Below are 21585 nucleotides of genomic sequence, written 5' to 3'. Positions count from 1 at the left end.
ACCGTGGTTTTCCCAAACGCTGGGAACTATTTTTCCTTCGTGATACTCGACAAATGCCTTTTTTATATTTAAGGATTTGCATGGGTTTACTTGTGACAAAGAAAACAGGAATAGCTGTATGAGGTGGCGCTTTGCTTGCTCATGCTAAAAAAGAATTTCTTCCATAATTCCTTTTCTATACTGGTGTTTGGCGACAAAGTTATATCTTTATTTTTAAATAACTTGCGACTAGCGTAAGAACATATTTCAAGATGTATAGCTCTCTTTAAAGTGCCATTTATATTTATCGTAGCACACGTAAATACGTCCAGCACTATTGGTCTAAACATCAACACAAGTAGGTTTCCAAAACTACGCGTGCCGAGGTAGCCTGCTGTTGTTTAGCATTTGAGTATTAAACAATAAGCAAATTTTGCCATCTGTCCACCCACACAAGATTGATGGCAAAACAATGCTTCCAGGATGCCTGAATGAAGGAAAATCACAAAAGATACTTTATTGCCTCACGATTGTTTATAAAGGCAGCCCTTCTGTGGAGCTGGCCAGTCCCAGCAGGTGAATCCTTGCACGGTACTTGTAAGATGAGGGTCGCCATACTTTTGGCCACTCTTGCACTTTGCGTTGGGCAAAATTTTAGAAGGCCAACCTTGCAATCCCTTTTTTGGGTGAGTTTTTTGTGCAACAAACGGCTGAAGAAGCAGATAGATCAGAATGTTTTATGAAAAATATTATTATTCGAGCTCATTTATTATGAAAATAAATGCATTGGAGAAAGAAAGTGCAAGCACTAAGTTATGGTTAACAACAAACATTATTGCAAATTCTTATTTGTGTGTGTCGAAAGACTTTGCGGCTAGGCTTTGTGTAAAGAAAAACATTGTCTTTGCTTACCTAATAAATTATAGCAACGATGAATTCATTTGGAATAACAGAAATGGCTTAATTGTGCGCTGAAGTTCAAGTTTGTCTTCAAGGTCAGGTAGGCATAGGAACCTTCAAATTCTATAAAATATGAAAGAACTCTAAAGCACCAGGGCGTTTTTAGAAATGTTTTTAATTTACAGCGCCAAAGCACGTGCATGCTCCGAAACATCGCAATAAATCAAGAGCGCGTACAAGGATTTTAGCTAAGCGGAAAAACATGAAAATCTAAAATACGTGCATCATATTGTAAAGGTAAATAAAATCATCTTGGCTACGACATGTTGATCCCGCAAGTTTTAGAGGAAGAAGACCACACAGACTCCTCAATGAAAAGTCCGAATTCAAAGAAGATATTGTCATTTAGAGCTGCTGCCTGTTAGTATTTAATGTAGCGTCCAGCAATCATTGTGAGGTGATATAAGTTAACTTAACTCTTTCTAGAAAGTGTACCTGTCGCAGAACAAGCAGCAGTCCCTCAACGCCTCATCGTCTGGCCAGCATAGTGTAATATTCAGGCTCGCCTTTCCTGTTAAAAGACTAAATAACTAGTAATCTTAACTTCAAAGCTGTTTTACAGCGCCTCACCTTGATTGGGTTATGGGTCGTGATAAAAGGAATATTAATAGTGACAAGGTGATTATTCAGGGCCTCCTACTGAAATCAACAATGACCAGCTCAATGAAGGTATTTTGACAAACGAAGCCTACACAGCTGCCTTAAAAGAGAACCTCACAGGAAATCCGTGAGGCGATGTAGTGCAGTAAAGGCAGGAAGAAAGCTCAAAAAGAAAGGAATATACTCAGGGTAGGGGATCTTGTGGTGTCCTACATGCGGAAGAGAGGTAAAAGGGGAAAAACAGAAAAATAACAAAAAGTAAAGGACAGAACATAAAGATGCATTTGCAGCGTAAGGACACATTAGAAGTTGTAGTTAAGTTAGACTACCTAAAGTCCAGAGTCTTTTGACGACCGCCTTTTGTACAAGTCGGTCGTTTTCAGTACGCCCCGGAGCACCTTACGGGGATAAGAATGGGCGAGGCGTTTCTCAGGAAACGATCGAGGGTAATATAGCTTCCATAGCGTTGAGTTAGCTTCTTCCGGAAGAAAAATGTGAGAGACTGAGTAAAACATGCTGTATGGTCACCGGTGGTTCAGGTATGTCAAACGCCTCCCTTCCTGCCATTCTGATCAAAGAAGAGTAAGCATTTGTGAGTCCAACTTCACACCAGAGGCTACAAAAAGCGGTTGTATCGGGCCGTGTGAGGCCAAATGAAAGAGGACGCTGAAGTTGCATTTCAAAGGCAAAAAACACGTGCGCTCGTCAGCTTATCTATAGTTCATTTGCATAGCGCGGTCTCCCGGCAAGTTTGCGACAGTCCTAACATCGTACGTATTAAAGGCGGAATTAGGATGTTCCGCATTTTTCGTAAGTAAACAGACATCAGCGTCCGAATTTTTGTTGCCTACAATGTCGCATTGAAACAGAGGCGTCTGTAATGTGATGGGATGACTTCTTTGTGCAGCACATATATAGGATAATCTTATGTCGGCCAGCAACTGTATATGAGGCGCACAGCTTTGGCCTAACTACAGCGATTGAAACCCCGGCTTTAAGTCGCAGAAAATCGCCAATCTGCACCTTAAGGTTTGCTAGATGGTGAAGGGCGAAATTAATGGCGGTATTTGCATTATCCTTGCAAGTGGTGGGATTGGTTACCTTGAAGTTGATGTCATCAAGATGATTCGTGGGTATAACCACAGCGCCACTATAAACGCAATATTCCGCAAAGCCATTTCTTTAAAGTTCGGTACAAATAACCGTAGTTCTGGTGTAGATCCATCAGTGTTAGTCACTGCAGTCCCTTATGTTTAAAAATGTTCTTTCTTGTCTAAAACTAAGATATTAGGAATGCTACAGACTGCATGATACACCAAAGCAGAAGCCGCGGCTCCACCGCAGGCGTACAGTTAGATGGCATGTTGGAGATGTGGGCATCTACTACCTTTGTGAAAGACGCATGGTGGCGTAAACATGGCCGACAGCAATCTGCTGATAGGCATTTTGTATGGGTGTGTAATATGTGCCTTGGATGTTTCAATGGTCCCGTAAATATACAAACTGAGATAACGAGCCGCAGCAACTGTCGCGGCTGTTGAAGTGCAGCGTGGTCGGTCAAGGCACGTTCGTGGGTGTGCGCTTGTACGCCTTACTCTTCATGAATATTCGTGAGGCGCATAACACAAAGAACCGGGAGGCTGAGCCGGAGGGACCCCAAGAAAGGCGTGTTGTACAGCTGCACCACTGATTTTCTGGGCATTCCCTACCGGTTGCCAGTGATAATTTGGAGAATGTAGGCCACTGTCGACAGCCCTCCTTTCAAACAACGTAACTGTGTGCTCCAAGAAAGGTCTCTGTCGACAACTACGCCAAGAACCTTGTGTGGATTCCTATAAAAAACGCTTCGCCATTACTGCCAAAAAGAGCGCATTTATGGGCTTCTCTGAGAGCGCGAGCACTGAACTTTAGCTAGCACGTACCCCTACCTCTGTCTATCGACAAAAAATTTGTCAACTCTGTAGCTTTTTGCAGACGCGCGCGAACGTACTGACGAATTACTGCATTTTCACAGATGCAACTATCATTCGCGAAAATCGTCAGATGTTGCGTTGTTGGACGTGAAGTGGCCAGGAGGTAGGCGCAAATTTAAACAACGTTGGGTTAAAGACACCTTCTTACGCAACAACGCCATGGTTATAGTGTATTGACATTGGGCCATCTTGACTAATTACTAAGGATGGCTTCCCAAAGAGGTGGCTCCGCACTCACTGGCACACACGGCCGCCAAGCCTTGTGGTCTTTAGAGCTTTAAGAATGGCCTCATGGTGCACGTTGTCACATCATCCGTCAATTGTGAGGTGAATATACGCTTCCCGCGTCTCGGTGGCAGCACAAAAGGTATCAGATCGATGACGCAAGCGATGAACGAGCGGCGACTCCGAAATAAGCCATAACTTTAGGGAGGACGTTTCACGTCTCTACAATCCACTGTAAATGTGTAAAATTAACCTTTTTTGTAAGGTTTCCACCACAATTGGCAAACAATGTTGGCCAGTATTCCGCCCCGTCCTGCCGACATTTTTCGCTGCTCAGAAGCAGAACAAGTCGGCTAGACATTCATTTTTAGGGAACTCTAATTTCCCGTCACATAACATTGAAACTATTCAAAAGGGCGTGCTGGGCGCCGTTTCCCAGGTGAGATCGACCGGCATAGGTTACTCCATCGGGCCTTAAAGTTCACGATCACAAGGATAGAGTCACTGCCACCTCAAACTCCGCTAATAAAAGTTAAATTCCATGTAAGAATTCCCCGTAGCGGGAATGTAGCGGCTAGCGATGAACCACCAGGGTCTTTTCCTCTGGCGGTCCATACGCTGAAATCTTTTACTTCGATTACTCTCCGCTTCTGTCGATTCTCAGACGAATCGTTTCGCAGAAAACTCACCTTCCGTAGACCCTGAACTCTCCGTGTCGTCTTTACTCAGTTTCACTTCACTACTGCAGCCGCTTCCTCCGTGTAGTCACATCTTGGACCTTCTTAACAAGACATTGCATACCTCATCTGTTCGTGCCTGAATTTTGCCGTAGTGGCGCCAAACAGTGCTCGGCGGGGGTTAACGCTTATGAAGAGTAAAATCGTGCCACCTTTCGCGTAAAAACAAATTTAAGGCACTTTAGACATTTGTTTTGGCGGCATCTAGGGCCCTAAAAATGTAGGGCCATCTTCGCTTCTTTTCCGCATTGCAGCTCGGAGTCGGCCTTTCGCGCTTATTTCTCCTTTCTTCTTTACTACATCCGCAATGCGAGGTATCAAGAAGCCTTACTACAACACTATATTTCAGTATTTGTTCCTGTTTATATACTACCGACATTTTGCAGATTGATTTTCTATTGCCTTCATTTAGGCTTTTTGCACTGCATGTAATTCTATCCTCTTGCAGCATAACCTATTTAACAGTGCCAAATCTTGCGTTGCAGAGGCAAACAGCTACAGTTACACTCCACTGAATAAAACCATTTTGGGGTTGCCATTTACCAAATAAAATGTAGCGTTTTCTATCCAAATGAACCGTTTCAATTCTCTTCAATAAAAAGCAAACTTCAGACTAATATATTAGAATAAATAGTGCTTATATTCCACCGAAAATGGGAAGTTTCAGCAAGGGTATTTTCCCCGTTAGTTGGGCTTTATGCAGTTCCTAACGTCGTTTTCCTTTGTGGCCTTCTACACAAAAGTTGGTCATACACAACAGAAAAGGTCATGGTATGTCGGCACTCGAGTAGGCATTGCAGTAAACACATTACTTTATTTTACTCGTGACCTGTCATCATAATACATCACACAAATTTGGAATACAAGCTTAAATATGAGGAAATATGTTTAACCACACAAAACGAACCGAAAAAGACTTTCAGTCTGGAAAGGACAGCTGCAAAATGACATATTTTTTATGCGAAGAGCTACAGCATACGTGATGTTAAGAACTAATGCAATTGTACTAAATTCATTTCTATTGCAATTTTTAATTATAGAACATGCCAAATCTATAAAAAATGGTAAAAATGACGTCATACGTACTACTCGTTTTCACACTTAAAATTTTAGCATGAAGCTGTGTCTCTCGAACCCAACACAAGAGCTCATCAGCACACACGAGGCCAGAGGATGCAATAATTGACGCGGAGATAATGTTTATGGTGTTTTAGGTCACGGAGTTTTCAAACTTTTCTAATCAAGGAAAAAAAATCGCACCATGTATTCCGCTCTGGACTTTATAGTTTATAAAATGTAAAACTTTTGCCTAATCGCATTAGCTTTAAGCAGTTGACTGTCATTGCATTAGTTTACCAAAATAAACTATTACAGAAAACTTGTAGGTTAATCTTTTGCATACGGTTCCAAAAATCACTCGTTGTGGCATTTTCTTTCGTCATGATTTACTACTGCAAAAAAGGTTTTTCTTGTTGCAGTCACTAGACACTTGGCAGCCAAGATGGCTGTTGCTGCAGAGTTACCGGCCAATGATCCATCATCGAAAAGTGAGTTGCATAAAGTATGTTAGAACAAACTTGACCAAGAAGGAGTACTACTTTAAGAAGTACTACCAACAAGGTAATCATGAGTAAGTGCATTTTTGAAATGCTCATTTAAGATGGGATAATATTAGTAATGAACAATTCTTGACGCTAATTTGAGGGTAGAGGTGTGAGTTTAAGCTTCCTTGGTCCAGGAGGCTTCCTGGAATAATAAGCTATCGGGGCTATAGTCTGTGGTGACTGCGGCGCTATAGTGGCGCAAGATTGGTATGTTTCTTCCCATCGTGGTAGAGCAGCACTAGCGGTGATGCCTGTTTGGGCGAATGTTTCGATGGGTACATAGCATTAATCAGTTCGTTCAAAGCAGAGGTGAACGCAATTGAAATCTCCACCTTCTGTTATTGCGTGTGCTTACACAGGAGGTTTCTAGTGATAAAACACGACAGGAGCTGGTGGTTCACGAGACCTTTCCCGAAACGAATTGCACGATATTGATACGATCAAGCGATTACCACAAATGCAAAGTTTTGGTTAAGTACAAGCCATAATAAATAAAAGTCAAATGTTTGCAAGCCAACTAGTCGTCGCATATTCCTATGTCCGAGTGGGCAATGCAGCAATGGCTGTTACTTACGTTTCCTGATTAGTCAGGAAGGCAGTTGTACACACGTAGAAAATCGTTATAACAAAGGCGTACGGTTTTAGCAAACGGCCGAAAGCGCGGTTTTGTTCAAACAAATGAAAAATATTTTCAAGTCAATGCTGTTGTCAAACGCCAACGTGGGTAAGGGTACTTTATTCTCAGTAGGTGTCCTGGACGAGTATCCTCACAGTTTTATAATGAAACAACAGTTTTATAATGAAACAACAAGGCTTCGAATAGCTGGTGGCTGATGTCAATCCATGAGCATGACATGAGGCATATCCCTGAGCCTTGCGCTACACGTTCCTTCGTCTGTTCGAAAAGACATATTGCTCTGTACTTGACATAACCAGGAAATGTAGCGCACAGCCAACCTTCACCCAAAATCAAGAAAAAGAGATTCTGTTCCTCTCGAAGGAATGCAGCTCGGCGCATTGAAACAAAAGAATATCTGTGCTCACCTTACGACTGTAGCTTTACTAAAATAGCATCTCCGATGCTGCGCCGCTGTGAAACGCATGGTCAGACAATGTGTCAACATCAGACCAATCTCAAGAATATCGTGAACTTTGTGTAACCCTTGTTAAATATGGTTGTTGATCATTATTATACTCTCTGGCAGTGGGGTCGCTGCTACCAGCAATTTGCTAATTTAGCTAGCAGCTGCTACTTCCGGCTGTATCCGGGCTACTACTTGGGTTTGACAATTTGGCATCGTTGCAGCAGCGTTGATCACCCCGCCCCGCAGGAAATGGGGAGTATAAATTTGACAAAGGGTTCTTGGGAAAACTTGCAGCTTTCGCAGAAAGCCTGCAAGCCTAGTACAATGGGAACGCTCGTGTGAAGAGATCTTTATGACTGTTTGTAATCTAGTACCATGAAATCAGCACTTATCTAACTCACTGGGCGGCCAGGTCCAGCGCAGTGCCTGGAGATGTAACATAGCCAATCCGCATCTATTTTTATATCTGTTCGGCCGACGCGATAGTTAGACAGTAACTAGATTACATATCATTTTAGGTACATTTGTTTCGGGCTGCACCGCCGACGCTGTCGCGACTCCATTTCTTGTGCTAGTCGTAACGGCCATCCTATTCCTTCCGCACCGGGGGGATCGGAGTGAAGTAGGCGTTTCTGCTCAGCATAGCGACCCTGTTGTCCTTCCGAGGAAATCTGGTAAGCATGACGAGGCGGTTTCATTCATCGCACGGGCGCAGTTTCCTGCTCTTACCGCACCGGCGTTGAGGTGCGGGCGATGGTCGTATTGTCCGCGCGTGTCACTGCACCTTTTTTTGTATCAACGGGAAATATTCAGCGAGACATTTGATTTGCATTTGTGTTTCACAAGTACATCACATATAGGTGGTCATGGCGCGTTTTTTCGAAATACCCAGAAGTTTTTTTTCCCCCAGAGTGGCTTGGTGCCCCTCCTGATTTGTGTCTTTTGCGGATGGCGGCGCTGTACTTCGGAAGGATTTACGGCCAACGACAGAAAAACGGTTGGCCTTAGACCTAGACAACGTCGATATAAAAAAAGAGCACGTTATGACACGCGTTGTTGGCGCAGGCTTTTAGAGCTGGAATCCAAGACTCAACTAATCGTGCGACAGCGTGAAATCTCTAACGAAAATGCCCCTAAGTTTGACCCCTGGTGCAACCAATAGCGGCTGCATGAAAGACGTGAGCGGAACAACCGATCATAGATTTTATTGTCATATCTAAAGAAAACGAGGACACCTTGCGGTAGCGACGGGTATCTTCGTACCGCCAGCCGGCAGTTCGCTACAGGCAGCTCCAGGCGGGATAATCCGCAGGCTGTATGAGAGCAGCTTGTAGGCCGGGGCAGAAGCTGAGCATTACCACCACCCAGTCCTGATTACTAGCAAACGTTTTGCCTGTTCAGCCACCTGCGTGTACTTGACATGACCAGATCACGTGTTCGAAGTCCGTGTACGAGCTTGGATTGTTACTGTTACACAGCCAGAGTAAAACAAGGGCATTTGATTTTAACCTTTTCCTTTTAAATGCTACTATTTGCCATGTACTTGTGTCCATGCGGGCCAGTGTGGTTTCTAGAAGTATTCACGTAGCAAGGTGCCCGTATTCAAAGTATTGGAGCACCAAACAACCCTGGATTACAAAAATTGTAATATAAGAAACAGTGTGCATTGGGTATTGCCTCTAAAACAGTGTATTTTGGGCGTGCTGTTATTCCAATGTGTACTTCAATGGCGCAGAAACACGAATGCTGAGGAGACATGACACGATATAAAGCGCTTTGTGCCGTGTCGCGTCTCGTCATTTTTCGTCTTTTTTGCGCAACTCACGCAGTTTGGGTATAGAGTCGTCATTAAATCTTGCACAGAAAGTTTACGTAAAGCGCATTGAGGATGGTGAAAAGCTTTATGGTATAATTTGGTTGCCAACAGGTTCTCTAGGAAAATTTACCAAGTGTTTAAAGAAAAGAAATAATTTTTTTTATCTAGAAAAGCATCATTGTTGTAAGCTTCGTTTTCCTGAAAATGTCAAATTGATCTATTGAAGGTTATTTTGTCAATTTTTTTGCACATGAAAGTGGAAAGATTTTTTCGAGTCCTAGCTGGAAAAACAAAATTGGAGTGGGGCCCACCTTGACTACGTTTTGCTCAAGATGTTTAAGTTCTGTATAGAAGGTGATTTTGTCATTTTTATTACAGAAAAGTGGAAAAAAATTTTTTAAGCCTCGCTTGCAAAACAAAATTGAAGTGGGGGCCCACCTTGACTACATTTTGCTCATAATGTTTAATTTCTCTATAGAAGGTGTTTTTTTCAGTTTTATTGCAGAAAAGTGGAAGACTTTTTTGGACTCCTTGCTGGCAAAACAAAATTGGAGTGGGGGCACACCTTGACTATGTTTTTCTCAAAATGTTTACTTTCTCTATAGTAGATGATTTTGTCAGTTTTATTTAAGAAAAGTGGAAGAATTTTTGGGCTGCTCGCTGGCAAAATAAAATTGGAGGGGGGGCACACGTTGACTACGTTTTGCTCATAATGTTTCTATTTCTCTGTAAAAAAAATTTGTTATTTTTATTGCAGAAAAGTGGAAAATTTTTTTGGAGTCCTCGCTGGCGAAACAAAATTGGAGTGGGCACCCACCTTGACCACTTATAAACTCCCACGTAAGTTGTGTACTATGCCGCAATTTAAGACCAATTTCTGACGCTAACTACCATGCACTCCTCATTTCTTATTGCCTCAAAGTACATAATATTGGTATAGGCAGTTTTATTCAGTCGTAAATTTAATATTGCGGCGCTTGACCGAACGAAAACCTGTCTTACGTTGTGAAAGAGCGAACTAAAGACTAATGTGCCGAAGTAGCATAACTTCAAACTCTGACGTTGGCCTGACCTCGTTTGCAGCTATGTACTACGCTCTGCTTATGTAAAACATTTAGAGGCGTCAGGGTAATGTCACAGAATACAGAGTACGTTACCGAATGTCAGATTCAATGCACTCCTACCGCTTGCACTCTCTGCACTCTAATGATTCATGCGTTGCTCCTGAAATTTCACAGCAGCGTTTTCGGCAGGCGACATTCCACAATATTGACTAGCAATTTACGAAGCTTTTATCAATGCCGCTTTACCAGTGTGTGCAAATAAATAGGAACGATGACTGCGATAGAATTTGAGCAGCAATGTCGATAATTCAGCCAGCTAAGGTATGAAACTTTACAATGATGTCTTACAGTTTACAGACATAAGCGATGCTTGATGAGCCATTATTACAATGAGTACTTTGCCGAATTGGTGCCCGTTTGCAGCACGCTTGTCGGTTAATAAAAATCAACCCCCCCCCCCCCCCCCCCCCAGAGTAACGTAAAGCGAACATCGTGTCGTCGGGTATCCGTGTCGCTTCATTTGTCAACTTGGCTTAACTCTTTGATCGTGGTTTCGATTCCCGACCGTGACGGCCGCTTTTCTGATGAAGCCGAAAAGACAAAACGCCCATATTTTGGAGATTTCGGGCCCATGTTAAAAAAACCCAAAGTGGTTAAAATTAATTCTGAGCCCTACACTGCGGCGGTCCTCCTAACCTATCTAGTTTCCGTGCGTTAAACACCACAATCAATCAAATCCCCCATTCGCCCAAGTTAAGGTGAAGGTGGAAAATAGACACGCTTCCCCAAGTTCGATTCCCTATATAGAAGAAACTAAACTTGGTAGGTTTATAAGAATCAACAAAAATAGTAGTCCTTACACATACCGCCATCATGCAAGAATACAAGTGATAACTCATATGCGTACGAACGTCTCGCACTCTTTCTCTGCAAACAATTGATTTGGGGTACTTTGTGAAAAGCTGAACTGAACGGCTCGAAGTTTCTCAATGCTAGTTCGGTGTCCTTTTCTGATGCCGTTTTGTGGGTTGTGGTGCAGAAGCCGTCTTTCCTAGAAAAATAGTGGTGGTCCGTGCTGTCTTCATAGCTCATGGAAATATCCTACCTTGTGTTGATGTCCCGTCGAAATCTCGTCATCAGCTGGAAGCCTAACAGTAGCAAGACTCGCGACCTAAGTACAGTTTCTGACGTATCTGCCGCTGGCGTGTGCAGAACAGCAAAGCGTGTTGACATCGACTGAAGGTGGCCACGAACTGTCTTTAAACGGTCTTGATAGGCACACAGGAGATCAGATGTTGTCGTTAACCATGAGCTAGTTGTAGCGACCGCAGATGAGTTAAAATACCTATAGCATGCAGATTGTATACGTAGAGGCATATATGCTATAGTTAGAAAACGAAGAAGAGTATCCAATTGGTCTGGTAAGGAATAATGCACATAAAAGAATATCAGGAGGATTCTAGTGAAATCATTCGGTTAGTGTGCCCTTGTCGTACGTAGGAGAATGTAGTTTTTTAACTTTTTTAAGGTAGGACGAATTTCTGGAACAGTCTTACAAGCCTCTCGCTGTGTTATCCGGGAAAATAACACAAGAGGTACCATGACACAACAGTAAAGGCCGGAAGCAGTGTGCAACCTTTTACACGTATCCCGACCGTAACAGGGCTGGTTACGCAAAGAGCGTGCAGTGGTACACTGCTGTTACGAGCAAGGCAATAAAAAGTCATGAATGCTTTCTACGCTTACGCCCTTGCCAGTAGCTTCGACACAAATGTTGGACCCAGAAGTGGCTGTACCAGTTGAGTAGTAGGAGTTATAATAACTTGCGCTACTTAGAAGATGGGGCAAGAAGCGATTCGGTGGGCGAAGTAGGTAACACGTAAGGTCAAAATCTTCTTTGGAAGGTTAAAGATTCTAGAGAGGCCGCCTCGTGAAGCATTCTAGTATGTGCGTTAGGATAGGGTGCACCATAAGGAAAACGCATTTGTGGCCACCTTAGTGTATTTTGATAGTGCTGAATGTCCTGAAAGCAAGGTGTTGAATCTTAAGACAGCTGTAGCGGAAGTGGTTCTAGTGTCGATTGATCGCAGTCGCGGGTGGGTGTTAACGTTAACGTGACAAGTCCACTGGTGTTGGGTAGCGCGATGGAAAGCAAATTGCCCCAAGTTACTAAGCTTAAATAGTGCAAAGAGGCTTTAGACCAGTATGTAAAAGTGCATAGGTGTCATTATGCCTCCACCTCGAGTTTAGGTGGCTCAGAAGAGCACGTAGACCGCCTTCCCTTGGCACACAATCATCCCCAGCATTCAGTTGCAGGCACAAGAACTGCCCCTCGTCCAAACAATCAGAATGCACACATCTCTCACTGCTTAGCATTATGGACTGTCGGGAGATAAAACGCAAAAAAAACAATAATATTTAGTCGCCATCATCACCAGCCTACCCACGCCCAGTGCAGGGCAAAGGCGTCTCCCATTTTGTGCATATAATCCCGGTCCTGTGCTAACTGCGAACAATTTTTTCCCGCAAGCTTCTTGATCTCATCTGCCCATCTAACTTTCGGTCGCCCCCTGCCACGCTTACCTTCTCCAGAGATACCCTCTGTTCCCCCTAATGACGAACGGTGGCCTTGCCTTCGCATTCCATGCCCTACCCACGCTCATTTCTTCTTCTTAATTTCAACTAATACGTGATTAACACGCGTTTGTTCCCTGACCCACTCCACTCTCTTGAGGTCCCTAATGTTACACCTATCATGTTCCGTTCCATTGAGCGCTCAGGCGTCCTGAATTTAACTTGAACCTCTTATTGGGCCCAGAGGTCTGTGCTCCGTAGGTGAGTCCCGGTAAGATGCAGCTCTCCTACACTTTCTTCTTCAGGAACAATGGTAGGCTGCCATTCATTATCTGAGGATGACTACCAAATGCACTACATTCCATTCTTATTCTTCCAATTATCTCTGCCTTATGGTTGGGACCCGGGGTCAAAACTTGCACTAAGTAGATATATTCGCTTACCGCTTCCACGTCCTCGCCACCTATTTCAAACCGCTGGGCTGTCCCGAGGGTATTGATCATTACTTTAGTTTTCAGTATAATAATTTTCACTCCCACGGGTCTTCTCTGTTTGTCCAGTGCGGTAAGCCGGCTTTGCAATTCGTCCCCCAAGTTACTTAACAAGGGAAAGTCATCAGCACATCGGAGGTTACTTAGGTATTCTCCAATCCCCCTTACTCTCAGCTATTCCCAATGCAATGTTCTGAATGCTTCTTGTAAACATGTTGTGAATAACATCGGATAGATGGTGCCTCCTTGTTTGACGCCCTTTCTTATGGGAATTTTACTGCCCTCCTTCTGGAGGATCATGGTACCTGTGGACCAATTGTAAATATCCTCTAGTATTCTTATATAATTCTCGCCTACACTCTTCTTCCGTAATGCCTGAATGGCTGCTGAGGTTTCAACAGAGTAAAATGCATTCTTGTAATCCTTGAAGCCTGTATATAGGGGTTCAGTATACTCCGCGCACTTCTCTGTCCCCTGATTGATCGTGTGAATATGGTCCATTCTTGAATAACTTTTACGAAACCCTGCTTGGGCTTTAGGTTGACTGTTATCTAAGTTGGCCGAAATTCTGTTAGCGATTACCTTGATAAGTACCTTGTAGAAGACTGACAGTAAGCTGATCGGCCTGTAATTTTGCAAGTCATTCACGTCACCCTTCTTATGGATTAGGATGATGTTCACGTTCTTTCAAGATTCTGGTACAGTCACGGTCATTAGGAATTGCAGGTACAGGTTTGCCAGTTTTTCGAGTACAATTTACCCGCCATTCTTCAAGAGGTCTGCTGCTACCTGATCTTGACCAGGTGCTTTGCCCCTTTCATTTCTTTCAACGCCTTCCTTACGTCTTCTATCGTTACTGGTGGGATGTCTAACTCATCTGAACTAATTTCTCTTTCGGCATTATCTAGAATGTTCCGGCTACTGTACAGATCTCAGTAGAAATCCTCGGCTACTAGGACTATTTTATCCCTATTTGTGATGACACTGCCTTGCATTGTCTTTAAGTGCATACATCTGATTTTTCTTCACGCTAGACGCATCTCCCCTGCTTTCAGGCTGCCTCCGTTCTCTACACCATATTCGATCATCTTCATATTATTTTTCGGTATGTCAGCCGTCTTACGCGTATGCAATGACTTCGAAAGCTGCGCTGGTTCTATTGGGCCAGATGGGGTGGAGATTGCCATGCTTTGTCATTTCCTAATTAGAGCATTCGTTTTCTGAGAAGGTTTAACAGTATCCTTACTGGCCATCGTGCCCCCTACTTCTACTGCACACACCGTGATAATGCGTGCAAGATTGCGGGTGGCTTCCCGTGTCGTGAACTCTGCTTCCTCCGCAAGAGCTGAATATCGGTTCTGCAGCGCGATCCTGAAATATTCAACTTTACTTCTTACTGGTAGCTCATTGACCGGCTTCTGTCGTACTGGCTTGTTAAAGTCCCTCCTCAAATCTAGCCTAATTCGAGATCATACCATAAGGTGGTCACTGCACCTTCCCTAACGAGCATTTCCAAATTCCGCACTACGCCAGGGCTATCGCATAATATGAAGTTTATTTCATTTTTAATTCCGCCTTCGCGATCCTCCGCATGCACTTCTGGCTATCCCTTTTGCAGAAGAAGGTAGTCATGATGGGTAGATTATTCTGTTCTGTGAGCTCTACTAGAATATCCCCCCCTTCTATTTCTACAGCCCAGATTATAGTTACCAACTGCCTTGTCACCAGCCTGATTCTTGCCTACTTGAGCACTAAGGTCTCCCTTCACTGCGGCATACTTTGTTTTTAGTTTAGCCATTGCCGATTGCGCATCTTCATAGAAGCATTCAACAAGCTGGTCGTCGTGGCTGGATGAAGGCGCGTAGCCCTGTACCGCCTTGAGCTTGTACCTCTTATTGAGCCTAATTACAAGACCGGCTGTCCTTTCGGAATGCTATAGTGTTCTTCGGTTGCCAGCTATGTTTTTATTGACTAGAAGTCCCACTGCCAGTTCTCTTCTGTCCTCTAGACCACGGTAGCATAGGACGTGTCTATTTTTCAGCACCGTAAATGCTTCCCCTACCCCCTAACCTCGCTAAGCCCTATTGCATCCCATTTAATGCCCTCTAATTCCTCGAACACCTCTAGACTCGTTTCGCTAGATAAGGTTCTCGCGTTAAGCTTTACCAGGTTCACATTCCCATGGCGGCCTTTCCGGTTCCAGGGATTCCTAGCACCCTCCGCTGCGTCACAGGTCTGACCGCCGCCGTGGTGAGTTGCTTTGCAGGCACTGGAGACTGAGTGCCGTTGATTAATGATGTATCCATGGTAGGTTGTGGCCAGAACTACACCAGGGTGGCCAATCCTGCTCTTCTGATGGAGTGCGTTACCGGCAATGGTCGCTGGAGACAGGCCGCACCGCAAGCCTCATTCTCAGTTATTCCATCAACAGGAGGAGTTTTTTAATTCGGTGGGAATTCTCCGCGACCGGGATTTGAGCTGGGGACCTTCTGCATGCCAGGCGGATGTTCTGCCTCTACGCCATCGCTGCATCACAATGGTTGAATACTCGCCTGCCAATAATATTTACGATGTTTCGAACCTTGTCTGCCTCCGGTATGCCACCATTCATGACGATAAGCAGAAACGTGCAGAAAATCCCGCGCGGCTGCTTCGTAAAGACAGTGCGGTTGGTTGTTTTCAAGGATCAGAAACGCTGTGTTAACGCCGAAAGTTTAAGTAACACTACTGCCAAAAAAATGTCGTCGTTGATTTTTTTGCCCGGTTACAAAAATGACCAATGCTGCGAATATTATTATGAAAACACATTTGTTATCGGACGACCTTTCCACTGGTCTGTATAGTACCAGACTAATGCATCAACACGGCACTGAGTCTGCAGAAAGCAGTTGATTGAACAAAACTTGTTCTTTTATTCCCCGTAATACATGCCGATTTTGCGGATTGGCATGGAGTCAGGAGTTTTTGGGTGTGATGTACCCCTCGAAAAAATAACTAAACTACGAATTGGAAATGTAAACGTTGTAAAATATTGCTCGCCTCCTGACGCCTGAACGTGGCGGTATGGGGGTAAACAGGTGCACACCAGCTGCGGCGCGGGCAACTCTGTTTCCTGACGTTCTTGCGTTCATAAGAGAAACAATCGAATTGATCAAAGGCATGCAATTTGTGTGGCAAAAGGGAAGCCTGTGGAAATACTTCGTGTAAAAAGGGACAAAACAAATTTTATTAAAAAGACAGAAAAACCTTATAGCAGGATTGTTTGTTATAGATATTGCCAGCAAGGAGACTTACGCACCGCGAGTGACGTTTTGGCCTGGGGTTGTAAAAAGCAGTCCGGAGGTTGAAAAAGAATTTACGTTAGTCAAATTTTGTGGACCTAAACCAAATATCTATTAGGGTGCCACTTGTCGAAGACCGGCCCAGGGATACCCGCAAAATGCAAGGATTCACTTCCGTGCGTGATGATAGCAAATAACCGAGGCAAAGAACGCGAAACTTCAGGAGTATTGTACGAGCATCACGCTTCATGGCGACTGAGGAAAAGTTGAGCTTGGAGAGGTAGCATGTCGTTGATTAATTTGTTTCCTTTGTTTCATAAAGTAAACTTAGATCTGCACGAGAAAGGGGTGAATTCTTTTCATTTTGCCATGCTTGCCGTTCTTCAATGTGGCATTACATTCTGTGCTGATTCAACGAGTTTTTTAGAATATTTCTTAATTAAAAACGGGTAGTGGCAATTTCGGTTCAGGAAGCATTTATGCCTTAGGTAGCTTAAAACGGTTGCCTGATTTCGACCACTTGTGACATATTGTAAACACTCGCGTCATGGCCCAGGGCAATGAGGCAAAAACGATTCATGACTGGAACTGCGCACAAACAACACGTGATCAGGGACGACAACACACACACACACACTTCTGCCCGGTGTTTTGTGCGCAGTTCCAATCAAGAACCATTTTAAAATAGTCCGGCATTCCACTGTGGTAAACACGAGGCCACGTACCCCCAGGTGTCGGAGCGGCGTTGTCCACCAACCCCAACCCTACGAAATATATTCCGTTCAAATAAATACCCATGTGGACGGGCAATAGCATCCCCTTTTCGACATTTGGTCATTTGGTGTGGCATTACACTGATAATAAGAAAGGTGTGGGTTTGAGGCATACTGGGTGTGTTTTCTTCTCCTTTTTTTGTTATTTACAAAAATGAACTTACTTTGACAGGGTAAACAGAAATTCGTTCCCATTTGCCTTGTTTTCGGTGTGTGAATTGTGGCCTTCATTAAGGTGCTCTTTGATTAAGCTCTCATTCCAATTCTGTTTCGCGTAATATGTAAATATAGGGCGTATTTATTATATAACCATGTGCGTATATTGATTTATTGTTTGATGCACTTTCTCTTTCATCCCTTGTTATTGCAATTTTTCCTTCGTAACCAGTCAGGGCAATGATTTCCCAAAATCTGCCGAACGATTTTCATTTTTTTTATTGTAGGAAGGGGAAAAGGACAAAGGAATAGGCTACTCTACTGGTGTGCGCTTCAACTCTGCTCAGTTTTCCAAGTAAAGCACAATGGTGAGAACAAAATTACCGCATATGATAAGAAGGCTCTGTCCCTAAACAGTCTTAATTGTTTTTTCGATATTTTGTAATACCAAAAATAAAGCCGATTTTCTTGAAGTTTCTTGGCCCAACTTATTCTCGCCTTAGGCATGGGCATTTTGTTATGGTGTGAAAATCAGTAATTATCCCAAATTGAAGGTGTTCAACCTAACGTCCGCATATATGTTTTAAGCCTAAAAGAATACATGAGAAATTTTTAAAACGTTTTCTTATCCCCCCCCCCCCCCCAAAAAAAAAAAGGGGGATGCTCACAGTAGCGCGTAAGACTTTAAGTCAGCGAAGCTGTGCGCAGCCTTCATGAGCATCATGAAGGTTTTTAAGTCCCCGATTGCAGCCGATTTGCTTATTCTTCACCGCCGCAACGGCCTCTACTCCATAATTGGTGCTGTAAGTGTGAGCATCTTTGAATTTATTGGAAGTGATAATCATTGCACATCGCGTGCGCTATGACGTGTGTTTACCGTACCGAGAAAGTGTTCCCATGACTACGGCGAACGCTCGAGTCTTTCTCTTTCCGGGCAAGTGTTGCCGCGGTAAACGGTGAACGCTGGGTATTTTTGCGCGAATCCTGCCCAAACGCGCTATGTGTTTATGGTTGGCTTGACAAAGTCCGACGGGGATGCTGGGCGGCTGCCGCGAGGCACGCATACAGAAGCGGTCCACATTTTCTCCGTTGTTTAACTGCCGGGCGATCTCTTGGATTCTCGCGCTCACGTCCGCGCCGTCGGCAATGTATTCGTATTTTTACCTGCGGAGTCCAAACATAACGATTTGCTAAACAGCTGCGCTGGTAACAAAACTAGGCATTCCCATTCTAAAAACACCGCTCTAAGTTGCGAACAAGCGGATATCTAGCGCCTAAAGATGAAAAATTCCGGTATTTTATTCAGCCTGACTTGCTCAAGCTGAAACGCTTTTTGGAAAATTGTTAACAGAAAGGGGAAAGTCGTAGCAAGACCCGTGTGCCACTCAGCGCCGAACCGAACATTGTTGGCATAAATCTCGACAAGGCGCACCGTAAAATTCTATAGCCGCTTCCGTGGTGGGGACTTCGTAACTCATCGTTTTTATTCACAACAGCGAACGTCCGATTCTCTATTTCTATGCTATTTGCGGGTAAATAAACTAAAACAGGAAGGTTTAGAAATACCCTTTAGAAAAGTCTGTTTGTTCAGAAATACCGCTCTTATTATTCTGCAAAGTATCAGTAATATGCAATATTACAATTTCTTTTTCGCAGGAAAAAATCACTGCCAAATCCATGTGTGGAACAAAAGAATCAAGGACAAACCCATTGCGTGCTTGAAGGCGTACAAACATTATTGCCCCAAAGCCCAACATATGGTTTACCATGACTGGTGCCAGCATAAAACAAAGAAGCAGTAACGCAGAACACGGCGTGGACTGTCAATTTGCCGGATAAAATTTTTGCACATTTTACAAAAATGTCGAACAGTAGAAGCCTTTACGACTTCTAAAATTTCGCTCCTTAGTTTAATAATATTTGCACAGCAATCAATCCTCAAGCAACGAGGCAAAACCCCGCAGTGAACTTTCAACAGCACACACAACTGTTTGAATAAATAAAGTTTTTCTTTTGGGTATGCCTTAATATAGCCACAAAGGGAAAACTTCAAACAGTCAAGGAACGTTCACATAAGCGCCTCATGACAACTATTTAGCGAAGCTCTACTTTTCATTTGCACGGAGAACTACTTTACAGACATGCTTGCGCTGTTTATGCAGCCTGCCAAAAATCTACAGCCCTGTTTTGGCAGAAGGATCATTGCGTTTGTATCAAAGAAAGTCTTGTATTTTAAAGGCCACAATCCAATCTGCCAAGTTCCAAATCTTCAACCAAGCTTTGCTAAGGCAATGCGATTTTAATCATTTTTATTCAGTTTGTGATTTGGAAATCTGAAGGTAGTACTTCGGTTTCTGTGCGTTGTCGTTCAGTTTGACTTAGGCTCATAGGATAGTAAAATTTCCATTTGTATCGCAGAAAGCGTCATATGTCATCCTCATCAAGATGTTATTCCTTGATTTGGACTTTGGCTAATAACACAGGAGAATTCGCGATTGCATCAGAGAAAGCTTCCCGTTGCAGCATCGCGATCATATCATATGGCGCCCCATTGCTTAAACTTGCCGTTCCTCCTTCTGGTTTGATCATAATCCTCATCATGATAGCGAGCTCTCCTATTCTGAAAACTTGGATTTCCTCCTTGACGAATAAGCATCATCGTCTTCATCATCATCACCACTACTATCATATTGTTCCCTCTAATTGTGTTCACTTGGCTCCAACCTGTCGTTTGTACAGCATTTTGGTGCAACATCGCCATCAGTGAGGCGCAGAAACTTGTGCTTTTAACTGCGCCTCGCTTTTTATTGGCCACCAGTCGATAACGTGTCCTTGCGCGTAGCCTGTGGATTTCACTTGGGAGATGCAGCCCATATCTCACAAAATATTTTCTGGTGTACGCCGTCGTGGATAACTATTCACTTGTATCAGCTTGTCAGTGACGAAACTGTGTATTCCTTGGAGTATAGAGTTTTGTGACACTAGTGATTGTGATGCCACATCATTTTATAAAATGAGAAATGGTAGAAAAATAGCGGCATATGCACCGACTCTCATGAACTGCATCGTGTAGCTTCTTTATAGAATAACACTCTTCTAAAGGAGAAAATTTTTAACAATGGTCTTGTGGATGCCAATAAGGAGAACAAAAAATTAAAGCCGTTCCACCCAATGTAAAAGCTGTCGGAAGTGCAGAGCCATGATTCGCAATAATGGTCTCCAGCGCCGTTATCCGATCACTACTGACTCCCGATGCATTTCAACTTTCCCGCCTTCGCAGTGCTCGCGCACCCCCTGCCTGAAACTGCACCAGCGGGAGTCTGTTCTTTTTGTGCTTGCTTTAATTCAGTATGCTACAACTGTTTTGCATCAATTGGGACGCATAAGTTTTTCTTGCGCGCCTGGAGCCTTTCTGTCTCATTTTGAACGCGCCAGTTTTTTTTTTCCGTGGCTGAAGCGTCTTGCGTCTTTCGAACGCGTCACTTTTTGTTTGCGCGGCTGGAGCCTTTCTGCGTCGTTTCGAACTTGCCATTTTTTTCCTTGCGCTGCTGCATTTTCGCTTACAATCATAAAAACCAACCCAATCAGCGTTCCTAACTGTATGAAAATGAGGCTGCCGGTTATATGCAGAGATTATGCCTGAAATGTGCATGAAGTTTTCTTTGCGCTAAACAACACGGAGATGAATGACAAGCACCCGCGGTTTATGAGACTCAAACGGTTGCGGCTATTTAAACCACGTAGTTTTTTGAAGCCTCAGGGTGACTCATTTACCCCGGTACAGAATGCTCTACTTGGGTCGTTATCTCGCTTCGCCCAGTGATTCCGGCAGTCTGATCGACCGTTAGCGAGCTAAGACGACAAGGCGAGCCCTGGGTGTGCCCTGCATTTAAAAAACGGTTCGAACATGCAAATTGATAAGGTACTGACGGTTGGCATATAAATCCCCGCCAGGAAACTTAGATAGCAACGTAGGCCGCAAAAGTTAGCGAGATCTGCAATACGTAGCGGAACGGAGCGAACGTGTATCGCTGCGCCATCTGCCCCCACAGACGGCCGGATCGATCATGATGAATCCGTTCCGCCTTTATTTACTTCTGTATCAGGAATCTCCGATAACTCATCTTCTGGTGACGTGTTTTTGATAAATACGGCAGGAGCTGTTGCTCCGCGTGTCCATCGCGGCGGGTCTCCTTTAATTATGGCAACTAAAGACGTAGCTCTCGGCCGCATTTTGCAGGGGGGGGGGGGGGGGGGCTTAAAATTT

General features: G+C 43.8%; 1 long non-coding RNA gene across 1 annotated transcript; it reads left to right on the top strand.

The window, feature by feature from the left end:
* The first annotated feature begins 527 nt into the window (after positions 1-527).
* Positions 528-20140, top strand: LOC144152000 (uncharacterized). The gene is made up of 5 exons (XR_013319028.1): positions 528-665; positions 5953-6104; positions 9737-9819; positions 17606-17686; positions 18975-20140. It is a non-coding gene; the product is annotated as an uncharacterized LOC144152000 (long non-coding RNA).
* Positions 20141-21585: the final 1445 nt, after the last annotated feature.

Source organism: Haemaphysalis longicornis, unplaced genomic scaffold, assembly GCF_048455015.1.
Source record: "Haemaphysalis longicornis isolate Haplotype H1 unplaced genomic scaffold, Haemaphysalis longicornis Haplotype H1 scaffold_9, whole genome shotgun sequence".
NCBI lineage: Eukaryota > Metazoa > Arthropoda > Arachnida > Ixodida > Ixodidae > Haemaphysalis > Haemaphysalis longicornis.
Note: the sequence above shows the minus strand (reverse complement) of the source record. Positions and strands in the feature narration are given on the sequence as shown.